Here is a 16301-nt window from a genome sequence, read left to right as displayed (position 1 = left end):
GCTCCCCAAGGCCGAATCGGGCCCCTTGGTCAAGGGTGCAGAGAAACCGCAAACCCAAATGACGTGCGTGGACGCCCGCACATGACACATAGCACTGGAACCACTTGAGCCGCTTGAACTCGCCGCGGACCCTATGCAGTCCATACCCTCCTCCAAGGTGGATGCCACCTCTTTACCCTTGGAGAACTTCCCAACCACGTTGGTTCTGTCGGATGACAGTCTGGGCGGCCAGGGGCCATGCCGCTAGTTTAAAATCGGCCCCCTTGGTCGCAGTTTGGACCTCCCATTGGAGGCAGTCGTTGAACGCTCATATCTCCCGTTGGAGACCAGTCTTAAAACCCTCAACCACAGGAGAATTTGAATTAGCTATGCTCTCACAGCCATGGCTGATTTAACCCCCCCAGTACTCCCCCCCGCCCCCCAGCAAGCGAACTCTTTGAGCCAGCTGCCACATCTGAAACTCAAGTTCACCACCTTGAACGTTAGGGGTTTGAACTCCCCCCCCCCGAAGAGGAAATCCATTCTGCAAAGGCTACAGGACGATGGGACCTCAATCGCTTTCCTGCAAGAAACACACCTAATCCCATCATCGAGGGGCAAGTCATCATGGGAGGGGACTTCAACGGGGTCCCGGACCCCCTTAAGGACAGATCCCACCCCCTTACATCCAGGGATTCCAAGTTGGCCACTGGCCTGCTCCATCTGTTCCGCACGCTGAACATTGTGGACCCCTGGAGGGTATTGTCCCCGGACGAGAGAGATTTCACTTTCTACTCGTACGTGCATCGCATCTTCTCCAGGATCGACCTACTCCTGACCTCCCCCCAGATCCTGACCTTCACGGACGATGTGGTGATTGGCCCCCGGATCCTCTCGGACCACGCTCCAGTCACCCAGACCCTGCGTCTCACGACCCGGATCCTCCTCCTCGCCACCAGTGGACTCTATATGATCCTGTTCTGGGAGACATGGCAGTGAGAGACTCAATCGCCAGGGCAATAAAAAACTTCTTTGCAGAAAACCGGGATGAGGATACTTCCCCGGCCAACACCTGGGATGCCATGAAGGCAGTGCTCAGAGGGGAACTGATCGCCCAAGGCGCTGAATTCCATAAAAGATGGCAGGCGACCCGGGCTGCCCTGGAAGTCGAGGTCCGTGAAGCTGAAGCTATTCATAAAAGAAAGGGCTGGGCCCCAAAATCTTAGAGTCCTGAAAATGGCACGGAAGAAGCTCGAAGCGCATTACGCTGAGTCTACTGCAAACCTATTAACTAGGACCAAGCAATGGTATTATGTTCATAACAATAAGGCCAACAAATTGCCGGTTAATAAGCTGGCCAGGGAGAAGGGCAGGAAATCCATCCTGAGCCTCCGCGACCCGCGGGGGGCGATCCACCACGCGGACCACGAAAAATTACGCCTGGCGGCCGGCCACCACTCGGTGCTGATGACGGCAGCCCCGCGGGATCCGGCCGAGCAGCGTGCGTACATCCATGAGGTGGCACTCCCGCACCTGACCCCGGCGGCGCCAGGGAAGAGCTTGAAGCGCCCATTACAACCGAGGAAGTGGAGGCTGCCATCAAAAGCCTGAAATTTAGAGCCCCAGGTCGGATGGGTTTTCCACCCGCTTCTACAAACTCTTCCAGCCTAAACTGGTGGCCCCCCTGGCTCGACTGTTCAACTCATTCGCAGCCTCTGGAACAGTTACACTAACGATGCAGGAATCCGTCACAGTCCTCATCCTTAAGCCTGGAAAGGACCCCCAAGAAATCAGTTCGTATAGACCCATTTCACTGCTGAATCTGGATGCGAATATATATTCAAAGATCCTGGCCAATCGTCTTGCACCTATCCTACCGAGCATCATAGACCCAGACCAGACTGGGTTTATAAATCACAGGTCGACGAAAGATAACATTCGCAGAGCACTGAACCCGATAGAGATCACCAACCGGGACTCTCAGCAATTGGCCCTACTGGTGCTGGACGCAACCAAGGCCTTCGATAAGATGGACTGGTCTTACCTATGCCTCTGGTCCGACCTTCGGGAAAATGGTCTTCGCGAACTACCAAGCCCCCAAGACTAGGCTGAGGGTCAACGGCCGCCTATCGGATCCAATCCACCTCACATGCGGGACGAGGCAGGGATGCTCTCTGTCCCCGCTGCTCTTTGCTCTGGCCATGGAGCCGCTGGCCCTACGGATTTGCAAAAGCCCCCGAATCAGTGGCCCGAGGGTCAGCTCCGGACAACATAAAGCGGCCCTCTATGTGGATGACGTCCTGTTGACCATCACGAACATTGAAAAATCCATGAGGGCGGCCCTGACTGAAATCCACGACTTTGGGAGGGTATCGGGCTTCGCCATTAATTTTCAAAAGTCAGCGACCCTAGAGGAACAAGGCCCGTTCCAATGGAGCACTCACTCGATCCCATACCTGGGGTCCAGATTCCCTCACTCCCAACAAAAGTCTATCAGGCTAACTTTCCGCCGCTCTTCGAGGAATTGGAGAAGGACTTGGCCCGCTGTCAATCGCAAGAAATCTCCCTGTTGGGTCGCATCACGACATGTAAAATGAACCTTCTCCCTTCTCCCCCACTTCCTCTACGTCTGCGCCTCCCAACCAGCCCTAATTCCGCTTGCCCCCCTACAGCGGCTTCAAAGAAAGATGGTCACCTTCATCTTGAATGGGAAGAAAGCACGCATCCCGCGAAGATCGATGATGGCCAGCACGAGACTGGGTGGATTGGGGGTGCCCGACCTCCGAAAATACCAAATTGCAGCAAAGCTGGCCCACCTTCAAGCATGGGGGCTTGCCACAGGGCGGCCAAAATGGGTGGACATTGAGCAATCCTGCCTCCCTCTCCCCATCTGCTTCCTCCCGTTTCTCCCCACCGCCCTACGCCGGAGCTGGCCAGGAGTCCTGACGGCCACGAAACAGTCAATAAAGGCTTGGGAGTGGGCCCGCAGACATCGTGGTGTCCCTGGAGACCTGTCCAAGGAACTTTAAGAATTGGGTCGCGGGAGGCCTTGAAACCCTGGGGCAACTCTTCGATGGGGACTCCCCCCTAACCTTTGAACGCTTTAAAGCGGCATTCCAACTAGCGGAGACGGATAGATACTCCTATGCCCAACTCAGGCACTGGTGCTCCCACCCCCGGACCCGGGCAACGGCCACAAGACCCCTTACTTCGCTAGAGCTAACAGTGAGCGACCTGCCGGCTGGGGGAAAGATCTCAACTCTCTATAAAATGCTACAAGAGGACCCCTTTCGTTCCATGCCCTCCTATATGACTCAATGGGAGGCGGACCTTGGGCACGCCATAGAAGACCACGCGTGGGTGGACATTTGGTCCAGAACACGCACAGCATCCCGCTGCATCACCAACCGAGAGTGCGCCCATAAACTGCTCCTGCGGTGGTATTACCCCCCCCTCCGCCTCCATCACTTCCAACGGGCCCTGGACCCTCACTGCTGGCGTCTCTGTGGCTTCCCAGAATCATACTTTCATATGTGGTGGACCTGCCCCAGAGTAAAGGACTTCTGGATTCATTGCCTAGCCACTATAAAGGACGTCACCCAGGTGGCCATTCCACTCGCACCTGAACAAGTCCTCCTGGGGATCCCGCTACCAGACGTGTACCCGAGATCGGGGAGGAGAGCGGCCCTGGTATCCCAGTTCTTGCTGGCAGCCAAAATCACGGTGGCCCGCACTTGGAAATCCGCGGATGGTCCCCTCATGACCCTCTGCTGGATCAAACTCTGGGACATCCTGATCCCCGAGAAGGCCACGGCAGCTAAAGCAGGACTGTTCCACCGATTCATGGACATTTGGGCTCCGGTGCTGGACTATGACCAGAACTTTCTGGCGCTAACATTAAGCCACGCCTAATTGCGAGAGCCCTTCATTCTATGGACTATCCTTCTCCACTATTGGACCAGGCTGACTAGGCCCGGGTACAGTGCTCACCGAGGGACTTAAAGGGGAGGGGAAGGAGGGTTTTGTGCCTTATGTCTTGAGCTGCTATAAGTACTGTGAATGTATATCCTCCTGTGTGTTGTTATAAATAAACACATTAAAAATAAAAGTGGAAACACGTGAGGCTTCCATAAGGGTGTTGTGAACTCCTTCTATATTCAATAGGGTCCTTCAAATGGACTTGGGGAACATACATTTAGACAGCACGGTCATTCAATACGTGGACGACATCTTAATATGCACCAGGATAGAAGAGCTGTGTCGTAAAGACTTGCTACAGTTATTGACAGTTTTGGAAGAGAAGGGTTACAAATTGAACAGGGCAAAATTACAGTGTTGCCACAAAGAGGTCTTAGATATTGGACAGTTAATATCCCAGGAGGGTAGAAAGGTGATTCCTGAGAGAGCGGAGGCCATTTCCCAGAGGCTGCTGCCAAGGACGGTGAGGGAGATGCATCAATTCTTAGGTCTTTGCAATTATTGCTGGGCCTCTGTGTTCGACTACAGGCTCAGAAGGGGGATGTAACATAACATGAACAGGGGAGATAACTGAAGCATTCGGTGAACTGAAAGGGGCAATATGCACAGCCCCAGTCTTGGGAATCCCAATTACAGTGCCAAATTCTATTTGTTTTCCCACTCTAATGGAGTAGTAATGACAGCAGTGCTCACACAGAAGACTACCCTATGAAACAAACCAATAACTTATTACAGTGGACATTTAGCCCCAGTGATGATCAGCCATTATCCTTGCGAACAAGCGCTGGGTGCTGCTGCATTTGCAGTAGAGAAGTTGGCGAGTGTCACGATGGGCTGCAGTACCACTCTGTATGTGGAGCATGACCGTTTTGCCACTTTTGAGAAGCACAAAAGTACATTGACCGCACAGAGAGCGTCTGGATATGAGATGATTATCTTGAAACAGGCGATAAAAATTGTGAGATGTATGTAAACCCGGCGACATTAATAGCAGAGCAAGTAGAAGAGGGAGAATATGTACACGACTGTACCACATATTATTATTAGACTATTCTGACAACATTCCTAGAGCAATGGAGAATGCCCTCGGGGGAGGGGAGGTACTCTTTGATGGGTCCTGTGAGAAACCTGACGGTGTCTGCCTAGCTAGTCCCCGGGGATCTGTCATCCAGGTGGCCAGGCTATTGCTATTGGATTCAGTTCCTGGGAGTGGACCAGTGCGGGAGGATCACCTGGATGCAGGGTCCTTGGGGAGTGGGAGTGGGACACCGACGGGTGAGACGTGGTATCCCCCTTCTTTCAACACCTTTTCCCCATCCTACCATGTAGGATAAACTAAAACACTGCCCTCCTTTACCCGACACAAAAACTTACGCACAGCACGGAAGACAACGTACTAACACCAGAGCTGTTTACCTAACATGTCCCAATACAAGGGTCAGGCAATTTCAGGCAATTGACCAGAATCACGGACACACACACCTGATGGCCCTTTCCCTTCGCCACATGGATAAAAGGTGGAGCATGAAAGCACAGGATGAGCAAGGCAGACCGCACAACGTGAGAGCAAACTCAGCACGGCAGTTCAAGAGGAGGAAAAAGACGGTGCTTACCGAGAGGGTGACAAGGAGAGAAGCGACCTTGCCCTTTCCGACCAAGGCGCATGAATCCTCCACAGAAGGAATCGTAAGACCTCAAATGGTAGCCAGCGTGTGTTGCAGCAGATGTTAATGGTATGCAAGACCCTCCTCCGATGATAACCAAGCAGGGGAAGGAAGCTGGTCTCGGTGGTACCAACCTTGACTCCCAGGCTAAAGAAAGCCCAGTGAGTCGAGGGGAGAATCGATAAGAAACCAAACTGTGTTGAACGAAAAGTAGCCAACGGCTAATTTGAACATTGAAAGAATTAGAGATACAATTAACGAGAGAGGGGAAAACCAGCAACAGAGGAGTCTGGCACCACATGGGTGCTCATGCAGGAAACCCTGGGCGATTACCAGATGGTAGACACTACGGTAACCAGAAGCCCTTGGGAAGAGGTGAGAAAAGGTCAAAGTGGTCATACAAGAGTCTTGTAAAATCCTCTGTATCGTCGAAAGTCTTTGACCGACAGATGATTGAGAAGCTTTGCTGAAGTCCCTATGAACAGTGTGTTATAAAGTTAGCAAGAGTGAACCTGGCAGAGGGAATCAAACGTGACGTAGGGGTCCGAGCCAGAAAGAGGGGGACCTAGGGGTGAAGCCATCACTCAATGTGAACTATGGAAAATAACTTTTGGTTTGTTGGATACATCAGGCCTCGAAGGCAATAGACTTTTTAATGAAAAGAGACTTTACCATCGAAGAACCTGATAGCTGGAACGGAACTGTCGGCTCGTGCTGAAAAAGCTCAATCGTGTACTGTGCTAGTTGGAACAGGACTGTTGGGTCGTGCTGAGAAGTGTGTGCTGTGCTCTAAAGTCCCACCTTGTCCCGTGCTAAAAACGCGGGGAAGGGAGACACCTGGCAATCACATACTGACTTATTATTTGGAACACTTCTTTATTGAAACCCTATCCCACACTCTTTCTATAATTAGTTGTAAGGAATTGTCAATAGGTTTATCTTTAGTATAGGTCCTTTTATTTTGACACAACGCCAGTTGGACTGTCTTATTTTTCATTTGATGGTCGATGCTTGCTCCCATCTTAGATTTAGGTTTAGCTTAGGTGCTTCTCCACCCTGCATTCATTGTTCAATAAACGCCCTTGAACTGTGATCACTTGTGTCTCTCTTTACTGTTGGCACCATGAGTTCCTTACAGTCCTCAACAATTGACCAGATGACAGCAGAACGACATACTGGGACGGCAGTGGTAAAGCTAAAACAAGGCAGGACATTTGAGGTAGTAGAAAAGAGTGAGATTACCCTCTCATTTTTCCATACAAGCAGCAAAATGAGTAGCACTCTTAATAGCAGCAGAGGCACATGAGGACGAGGAGATCACTGTGTACTCCGACTCTGCCTACGTGACGTCAACAGTACATGCAGGACTGTCACGCGGCGGCTTTCGGCATGCTGACGGTACGCCAGAACAGCAGGTTAGTGCCTTTATGAATAACTGCATTGTTTGTCAGAAGTTCAATGTAGGACACACGTTGTGTGTAGTAAGAGGAGCAATACCGCACACTACTGGGTCCTTCCAACACCTCCATATCGATTATGTGGACATGATTAAAAATTGTAATGGCTACAGGTATATTGTAGTGTATTGTAGATTGTAGTGGTGTGCCCATTTTTTTGCTGGATCGAAACTGGTCCATGTTCACACCCTGATGCCCTCTGTGCAGTGAAGTTCCTCGTCAAAGAGTTTTTCCCACGGTGGGGGGGGGGATGGGTGTTTAAGCATATCACAGCCCTGCTGGGGATTAAGCATATGCAGGGTTGGAAATTGAGATTCGATGAGCAGGAGCTAAAACTAGCTCCTGGGTGTCAGGCATCACCAAGGGGGCAGAAGCTACTGTTGGGGAACCAGGAGCGAGTACCCAGCACACCTTGAATCTAAGTTCCACATGGGATGCACACGTTAACTTTTGCACATAATGTTTGATTCATTGTGTTTACATGTGTACTAGAAGGGCCTTAATTATTGTATAGTAGCATTCTCTAAATACTTAAAGTTAATGGGCTTCATTCCGAGCAGGGCGGTAAGGGGTTAACGGTGCCTGTAATGGTGCCGGCGCCATTAACCCCTTACCGCCCTATTACGAGTCTGCTCACGGGACCCGCAAAGGGCGCTAGCAGACCCGGGAGTTGTTAGCTCCCTCCCCATTCCCATTGAGCCCTATGGGGGCTCAAATGGGAATGGGGATGGGTTCCCTGAATGGGGAAATACCGGGTCCTCCAAGGTTGGAATGGCCTGGTATTTCCCCATTCAGGGAACCCAGACCCTGTATGCGGTATGGGGGTAGCCATGGTGCTAATAGCACATTGGCTACCTCCAACCTCGGAATGACCCCCAATGTCACGTATGCATGTCTGTAAGGCACAAATTGTCTGGGGGGCCAAAAGTAGGTCCTGGCAGCTGTTGCTTTCAAGCTAACCTGGCTCTCTTATGCTAGAAGCAGGAGCTAAATAGCTCCCAGCTCCCCTCAATTTCGAACCCTGCATATGTTTTCCTGTGCTCATCACCCTTAAGCGAATGGGATTTGTGAACGCCTCAAAGAGGGAAAATTGCAAAAGTGAAAATGACACTGAAAAAGGGGTGGCTTCATTGCCTACCCATAGAATTATTTGCATTGTGCAATCAGCCTGCATCAAACCACCATTTAACTCCTCATGAGGTGGTGACAGGACGACGCATGCGCCTCCCACTTGCTCCTCCAGGTAGAGCGCTGACGGATGCCCATAATGTTGATACTGTTCTTGGTAATGAGATGCACGAATATCTTGCTTCTATGATGGCTAATGCTTCTTTTATATCGCAACAGCTGAAATCTAGGCGCGGGAGGTCAAAGAAGAATGCTAAAGATGACATACCAGTAAAATCGCACAAGTTGCTTAAAGCACAGCTTCTTTACCCTGGGGACAAGGTCTTAGTAAAGAATTTCACTAGGGCGTGGCACACGCCACTCTTTGAGTGCCCCTTCACCATAGAACAAGCAACAGAGAAAGCTGTTAAATTGGTAAGAAAAAAAGCTTGGAATTATCTAGGAGACGTCCAGCCCTGCAGATGTGAGACCCCCCTAGGCCAACATGTAGACGATACACCAGAAAAAGAGAGGAACAGCGATAGTTTCTAACATGTTCAAAGACTAAAGATAGACTGAAGCATATGGATGCCTAGATTAGGCACACTGGGCTTCATCAAGGTTTGGGCGGTGCAGTAAAAATTTGGGGGTAACGCTATTACCGCCGCCTTAACGCCCCGCCCAATCACGAGTTTGTGGGAAGCTTGAGATGAATAGGCTGACTTTCCACACGTTTTCGGTGCAATTACCACGATGCAATTACTGCTGTGGTAATTGCGCCAAAAATGCCCCATTGATTCCTATGGACTGAAAAAATTGAGACTTACACTGCCACTGCACCTTGGGTTCCAGCGCTAATTACGCCAGACCAAGTTGCGCTAACAGTCATTGCGTTGGCCGGTATCCGGGCAGATTTACCCGCAGGATACCGCCCAACTTTTGATAGAGCCCACTGTCTTTTCTTTACACTAGGGAATCATCATCTGTTTATGGACTGAGTTTCAACAAGTAATTTCACACTTGCACGATCCCTGAAACTCACTTTATGAACTCATAGCAACCAAAAGGCAAATGATACCAGCAAAGGTTTTTGTCTACGCTTTTCTTCTTCATGTTGCACATAGTTTTAGCTATCATAAACGAATGTATACATTTTACTTGCTGCAGTCTTTGATCCTTAAGGTATGGCTTCAAACCCCAGATGCTCGTGAGCCTGGTGCCCGGTTGTTGAAGGGACTGACAAGGGCAGTCAGCAGTGTGAGCAGTGAGCGCTGTTCGAGAGCGCAGTATTTCCTCACTTTCTTTTGGAGGCGTGTACTGAGAGGCGTGTGCTCTGGTGAGCCTCTGGCACTTAACCACTACCCTCCGCGAAGCGGACCGCGAAGGGACTGACAAGGGCAGTCAGCAGTCCGCGGTCGGCGGGAGGAGGAAGGAGTGGTCTGCAATCAGCGCGCGTCGAGGGAAGGGCTCTTCTTACCATGTCTGAGCTGGTGCAGAGAGCCAAAAGGAAACCATCGGTGAATGATCCCGAGCCGAGAAATCTACGGAGCAAGAAGCAGCGTTGTCCAGAGCTTCTAAATAGCAGTTTTACCGATGCAGCTGAACAGGTAACAGAATCTGGCCTTTCGCCGGATACACATCATCACCTCCCCCTACCAACATCTTCGAATAATGCAAAGACTCAATCACAACACTCAGAGTGTGTCTTCAGTTTCCTCACGATTGAGGGGAGGGGGCAGGAAACCTCCACCTCGGGGAAGGGGGTTATAGACTTCTCCATGACTAACGAAACACCCATGCCTAAAACTTTGCCCCATGAGGTAAAAGGGGGAACCAGGGAACCCCAAGCGTCATCCAAGACAAGCCAAGTCCCACGGTTGGAACCCCCCCCCCCATTAGACTAGAGAACCACCTAAACCCGCTCGTTTCGGAGAGAGAGCCAGTGGACGCCAACGGGAGGAAGGGGACCTTGGGGGCAGGCCCACCCGATACGCCTTCTATGGGGGGGGAACAAGTGAATATAATGATACACACGATGGGGGAAATGGACGACCTGCGAGCACCGCCAGGCAGCGAGGAGATCTCCCCTCCCACATCATTAATCAAGCTAGAGGCTAGCTCCGTAGCTCTAGAACTTAGTCCCTCTACCTCCCTGAAGAGTCTGGTGCCAGCGGACAGGGTGAGACCATTGTCGCCTCAAAGGGAGGCCAGTTTAATAGACTCTCTAAACCCCCAGGACCACAGCGCCTCGGCTACCACAGCTTCCTTTAGCCCGGTAGCGCTGTTCCAGCCGAATACAAGTCCATTGCCCATCGCTTCTCCTGTGATCATCCTACCATCGAGTCCTCTATCTGATAGAAGGAGGACGGAACCCTCTGCTTACCTAAAGACACAGGGGAATTTAAAGAAAACGCTCCCCAAAAGACCAGCGCGCCTAAAAGTTCCGTATAAGAGAGGGGGAGTAGGAGGGAAAAAAACTCAACATCTGAATCCCCCAAATGCAATGATTACCCTCAAAGACTTTTTTGGCAAAAACTCGCGCCGTGAAGGGCGGGGACAGCAGGAATTCTCTGACGCGGAGCTGCTGGCCATAATGGAAGACACGGCCCTACATCTCTCAAATTTAATTCTACCTCCCAAACGTAAACCTCAGGCGGAAGAGGTTATCAACATGACGGGGGTAGCGAAGCTACCCACCGGGCCGGCAAATGTCTTTCCCAGTAAGTTGTTACCAGGGCTTGAGTTTGGGCTTGGCGAGGAAGGAGACACTCAGGCTGGTCCGGATGCGAGAAGAGTTCCTTCAATGATAAGTGATGTTCTGGAAGTTGCACCAAGAGAAAAAGAGTGCTCTTTAGCTGCTAAAACCCAGGACCCCGGTCGGCAGCCCCAGGAAGTTCAGGATAAGGATAGGAGGGGCTCGCGGGAGAGGAAGGAGAAGCCCTCGCTCCTTCCTGACTCGGAAGAGGGGGCAGCCTCGTCGTTCAAATCATTCCTCCCTCCGCCGCCTCTTGATTCGATTTTCCCCCCTTCCCTTAAAGGAGTCAAGGAGACAGGGTTAGGAAGCGGCTTAGATAAATGCACCGGGAACGCATCGCATTTGAACTCCCCTGTGCTTCCTCGACGGAGGAGCGAACTAACTGCCAAACCGATGCCAGAAACACCTGGGAAAAAGCTAGACCCAATGACGATCTTGTCCACTGTCACGATAGCATTGGCTCCGTTTGGGAAGCTGTACGAATCGATCCACGAAACTCTTAAAGATCAAAACACTCTAATAGCATTGATGCACTCTAAACTCATCTATCTGGAGGGCTTCGTGCTGGCCCACAGGACTTGTGGGCTCGACTTTCAAAATCCCTTGAGTAATAAGAGACCTCAACATGCGGACGGGGACCTGAATGACACGTCAATGGTGCCCAAACAGGTTTCCTTAAGTAATCAGGAGTCCCAAACAACGGAGGATGTCTGCAGTTCAGCTGATCTGAGGGCCATAAGGGAAAATGCAATCTTCCCCCAGCCCCCTAGGATCGAGGCAGTGTCAACAAACCCGCAAACAAAGAACTCAGCAGGCACGAAAAACGGTGTGGTAGTTCTTGACCTCCCGGAAGATGGTCAGATTCAGCCTGCAGAGAAGGGATCCAATTTTGCAGCTTTCCGGATCCCGTCAACTTTTGAAATCTTTAAGCATGTAGGAGTTCCCTATCCGGCCCAAGGAAGAAAAAAAGCCCAGAGGGCGGCCAAACCAATGTCAACTGAGTCGAGGAAAACAGCAAAGCTGAAACCGAACAATACAAGAGAATCAAGGATGGCAAATGACCCACCGCCAGTGCAAAATAGAAAAGTGTTCAAACTAAAGCCAGCCGATCAAAATCAGGAGGTTCCCCCTGACTCGGAGTCGGTTAGCGACTTAGACTCAATTGATCTTATCGACCTAAGCACATACTCGGTGGAAGAGGAAGAGATAGAGCTGTCGCCCCCAATCCAGCAAAAACGAAAAACCCCAGAGACTCGTGAAAACAGAGCTGCGGAAGAACCAAAAACAAAAGCCCTCCTTATGGACTCGTCAACATGCACCCCTCGGGCAAAGAACAAGAGGAACTTGAGCCAGACCTCTAAGACAGGTCCAGAGGGACTGAGAACCAAGAAGGATAAATTCTCACACAAACCCATGGAAGAAAGGCGCTCCCCCCGGCCTATTACCAGGAAAAAGTGTGATAGTGACAACAAAAGAACTCCTGTAGTTCTAAGAGAGAGGTCGCCGAGGGAAGCAAGAGACCGTAAAGAGAGAGCAAAGGCTGGAAGAGCTTCCACAGCAATTCTAAATCCGCATTATAAATCACGAGTCCACGAGCAGAGGAGGAACGAAAGGGGAGACGGGTCGGAGGGGCTCTCACGAAGAGCAGCTGGGGATCTAGATCCTCCAGGAAAAAAAGAAAAGACTACCAGGATCTTCAAACTCCAAAGGGTCCATGAAAAACAGGACAGTTGGATCCTGAACCGTAGAGCCCTGGCAAAACTATTTAGCGAGGCTCGTCTCTCACAAATCAACATCACAAAGGAGATTAACATTCTCGAGCCAAATCCTAATGGAAGAAAAGACAGCTCGTATCTCCACATTGACTCAAACTATACACAGCAACAGATTTGGGGGGAAAGGTCTAACCTCTTGAAATTGGGCTTCGAGCTGCTCTATGTCGCGGACGGCATTCTGGGGCCCAAACCATCCCAAGAGGGTGCTTCACGAAAAGCGACAAACTATAAGGTGAACGAACGAAACTACGGTCGCCAAAGGCCGATCTTGCAAATCACGCGAAGACACGAACTACGAAGCGAAGAGGGGGGCTTCACTAAATTTGGCAAGTTAGAGGACACCCCACTAGCAAGAAAGAGTTTCCAGCAACTATCTACCGGAAGAAGCAGAAATGAGAGGGAATGGGAACAAGACGAGAAGTCGATACCTTCTACTCGTCGAATTTTCCATCTAGTTGAACATCAATTGAGTGATAGAGGGGTTCGCAAGATGCCTCCACGCGATCTGCAGCCCTTGAATTTCAATGATCAAAACGGAGATAAGCCAGAATCCTGCAGAGGTCCACAAAGAAGCAAGTAGCCACCACAAGGATTAATCACGGACTTCTTTGGGGATACCAAGGCACCGTCGATATGGGATCCCCCCTCTCTAAAACTAGGGTCTTGGAACACTAGAGGCTACAAACATCTGACTGTGGAGTCAGACGTCGACCTTACAGGTTTCGATGTGTTGTGTCTACAAGAAACTTGGTTAAGGGAAAAACCCACTTTGGACGGTTACCATTTGATTCACTCGCCGGCCCTTAAAGAAAACATGGGCAGACCCAGATCAGGGCTTATTATCGCCATCAGATCGGGAAGTGGCCTTTACCTGAAAAAGATAGTCAAAACAACAGAGTTTATATTAGCGGTAATCCTTAATTGGAACACTTCCCGCAACGTGGGTGATAAGGCCCCGCAGCGTGAGATTCTACTGGTGAACACCTATTGGAACCCTAAACGGGTGACCTGTGATAATTACATCAATCAAATGGAGACGATTATCGATGATTATCTAATCTCGAGCACTGCCAACTACACGATCTTGGTTGGCGACCTGAACGTCGACTTAACCAATGGATTAAACTCGGCTACGGAAAGATCTCGCAGATGGACAAATCTAATAAAGACTAGAGACATATATAATCTGCTACAAAGAGTAGCCCCTAATGCAGAGGCTATTCCAACTTGGGAGAGAAATAATCAAACGGCCATCATTGATTACATCCAGGTATCAAGGAGCTTTTTAGCAATAAAGGAATCCTTTGAAGTGACCAGGACCAAATACAGTGATCATAACATCGTGAGTTTTTCTTGGGCCTCTCCAAGAGCAGAAGTCCGCTACACAAATGCAAATTTAGAAGTTAACCAAAGTGGCACACGGCTGAAGATGTCCGTATCTGCAATAGCTCAGTTGACACATCTGTGCAAAGAAGAGAAAAATGGGAACCTTATTGGGGCCAAGGCATCGACAGATTATGTCTCAGTTCTCTCAACATTTGCCTGTAACAAAGGAAAGAAGCAGCCAATAGCAAAGCCATTTAATCACGTATTCAACCTGCAATTAGTAGAACGCAGAAAAAGGCTGAGAAAATTGAAGCGGGCAGCAGCTATCTCGGACTCTCCAGGGAAAAAAGAAGAAGCAACTCGGGCGGCGATCAACTACAAATCATGGTTAAGGTCATCGAAACACCAGCGTGCTCAAGATGACGCTGAGCTCATGTTACGAACTATTTGTGGTAAGAACGCGCAAGACTTCTGGTCCCTAATTAAGGGGGACTCGAAAGTCCTGAATCAAGCCCTTCAAAACTCAATAAGCGATGCAAGTTGGGTAGCTCACTTCCTAGACCTCTATGGGGTTCCATCATCATCTAAAAACCTACCTATTCCAGCTCAGCAGACAAAAAAGATCGTGTGGGCGGTTCCGACAGATATCGAGACGATTGAGTGGAAAATCAAAAAACTTAATAGCTCCAGAGCTGCCGGCCCGGATGGCATCACGAACTATGATCTGAAAAAAAATTTGAAAGCATGGTCAATCTTCATTAAAGAGGTCTTTATGGCATGTGTCAAGCTCTCTGAGATCCCACTATCATGGAAGAGAGCTCTAGTGGTACCTATTTTTAAAAAGGGCTCTAAAGACACTCCATCGAATTATCGCCCAATAGCGCTGCTAGACTCCATAGGCAAAGTTTTTGGAGCTCTATTGTTGGACAATTTTCAATCTTGGATACTTACATCAGCCCTCCATGATCCGTTACAGGGAGGATTTGTGAAAAACATTGGCACGACGGTAAACATATTGGCTCTGAGCACACTGAAAGCCAAGGTTTCAGAGGGACGGCCTAAGATATATATGGCTTTTATTGATTTGGTCCAGGCTTTCGACCGTGTGGATCGTGGACTACTCTGGGAGAAATTATATCATCATGCTTGCCCATCTGAGATTCTGGATCCAATAAAGGCCCTGTACTCAGAAACTTCAATGCGTGTACGGTTAAACAATCTGGGCCATCTCTCCTCCGAGATCAAGACAGAGAGAGGCGTTAAGCAAGGCTGCCCTTTGGCTCCGGCCTTGTATAACGCCTATATAGCGGATTACAAGGAATACGAGGAGAGAGTACGAAGCTTTCCCCCGACATTGGGAACAAGCAAAATAGCGCGCCTGCTGTATGCAGATGATATTATTCTCATGGACCTTACACCTATAGGCCTCCAGAGACAGATCAACAATCTTAATGCCTATCTCAAAGAAAACCATCTCCAGATGAATTTCGACAAAACCAAAATAATGACGTTTGGAAAATCGTCGCGTGATGCGGAGAAATTCGTCTGGGCAGTAGACAACCAACAGCTGGAAAAAGTGACTAACTTCAAGTACCTTGGGATTATCTTAAACAAAAGCTTAAAAGAAGTCCCAATGCAAGAGAACATACTGACTAAAACTCGCCTTCTTGTAACCCAGGCAAGAGCGGTAGCGAACAAATACGGCCGTTTCACATTAGTGCCAGTCCTGACCTTCTACAGAACGAAGGTAGTCCCCACTTTGACGTATGGAGTTGAAGCCCTACCCAATTTACCATCGAACTTTTGGGAAAAAGTGGAGGGACTTTTTTGGAAACACCTGCTCAATCTGCCACAGTCGCTTCCAATGGTATTAATAAGGAGAGAGTTGACACTGCAATCGCTGAGCTCCATTGTGGCTCGAAATGAAATCATGCTCTATCGAAAAATGCTACTACCCTCTCCGCCGTTGATACTAAAGGAAATACGTCAAGAAATAATAGCAGGGTCGTGCAAAATGCTGCTGGACTGGTCACTAAGAATGACAACCCTCCTAGATTGGGCAAACAGCTCCAGTGACGAACTCATTAACAATCCGGTAAAGGTGAAAGTGCGCATTAAGGAGCAAGATTGGATTGATACATTGGAGAAGGCATCGACCTCGAAACTGATATCCGACCTACCCTCAATTTGGCAGAAAGTTAATTCTACTAAACAATACTTGTCGAAATGTCCTGATAAAAAAATACGAGAGTCCTTCCTG

At 49.6% G+C, this 16301-nt stretch overlaps 1 protein-coding gene across 1 annotated transcript in view; it reads left to right on the top strand.

Annotated features, from left to right (window-relative positions):
• The window catches only part of REL (REL proto-oncogene, NF-kB subunit), a 951280-nt gene that overhangs the window by 428946 nt on the left and 506033 nt on the right, over positions 1–16301 (top strand). The window lies entirely within an intron of this gene.

Source organism: Ambystoma mexicanum, chromosome 4q (assembly GCF_040938575.1).
Source record: "Ambystoma mexicanum isolate Mex_15411 chromosome 4q, UKY_AmexF1_1, whole genome shotgun sequence".
Lineage (NCBI taxonomy): Eukaryota > Metazoa > Chordata > Amphibia > Caudata > Ambystomatidae > Ambystoma > Ambystoma mexicanum.
Note: the sequence above shows the minus strand (reverse complement) of the source record. Positions and strands in the feature narration are given on the sequence as shown.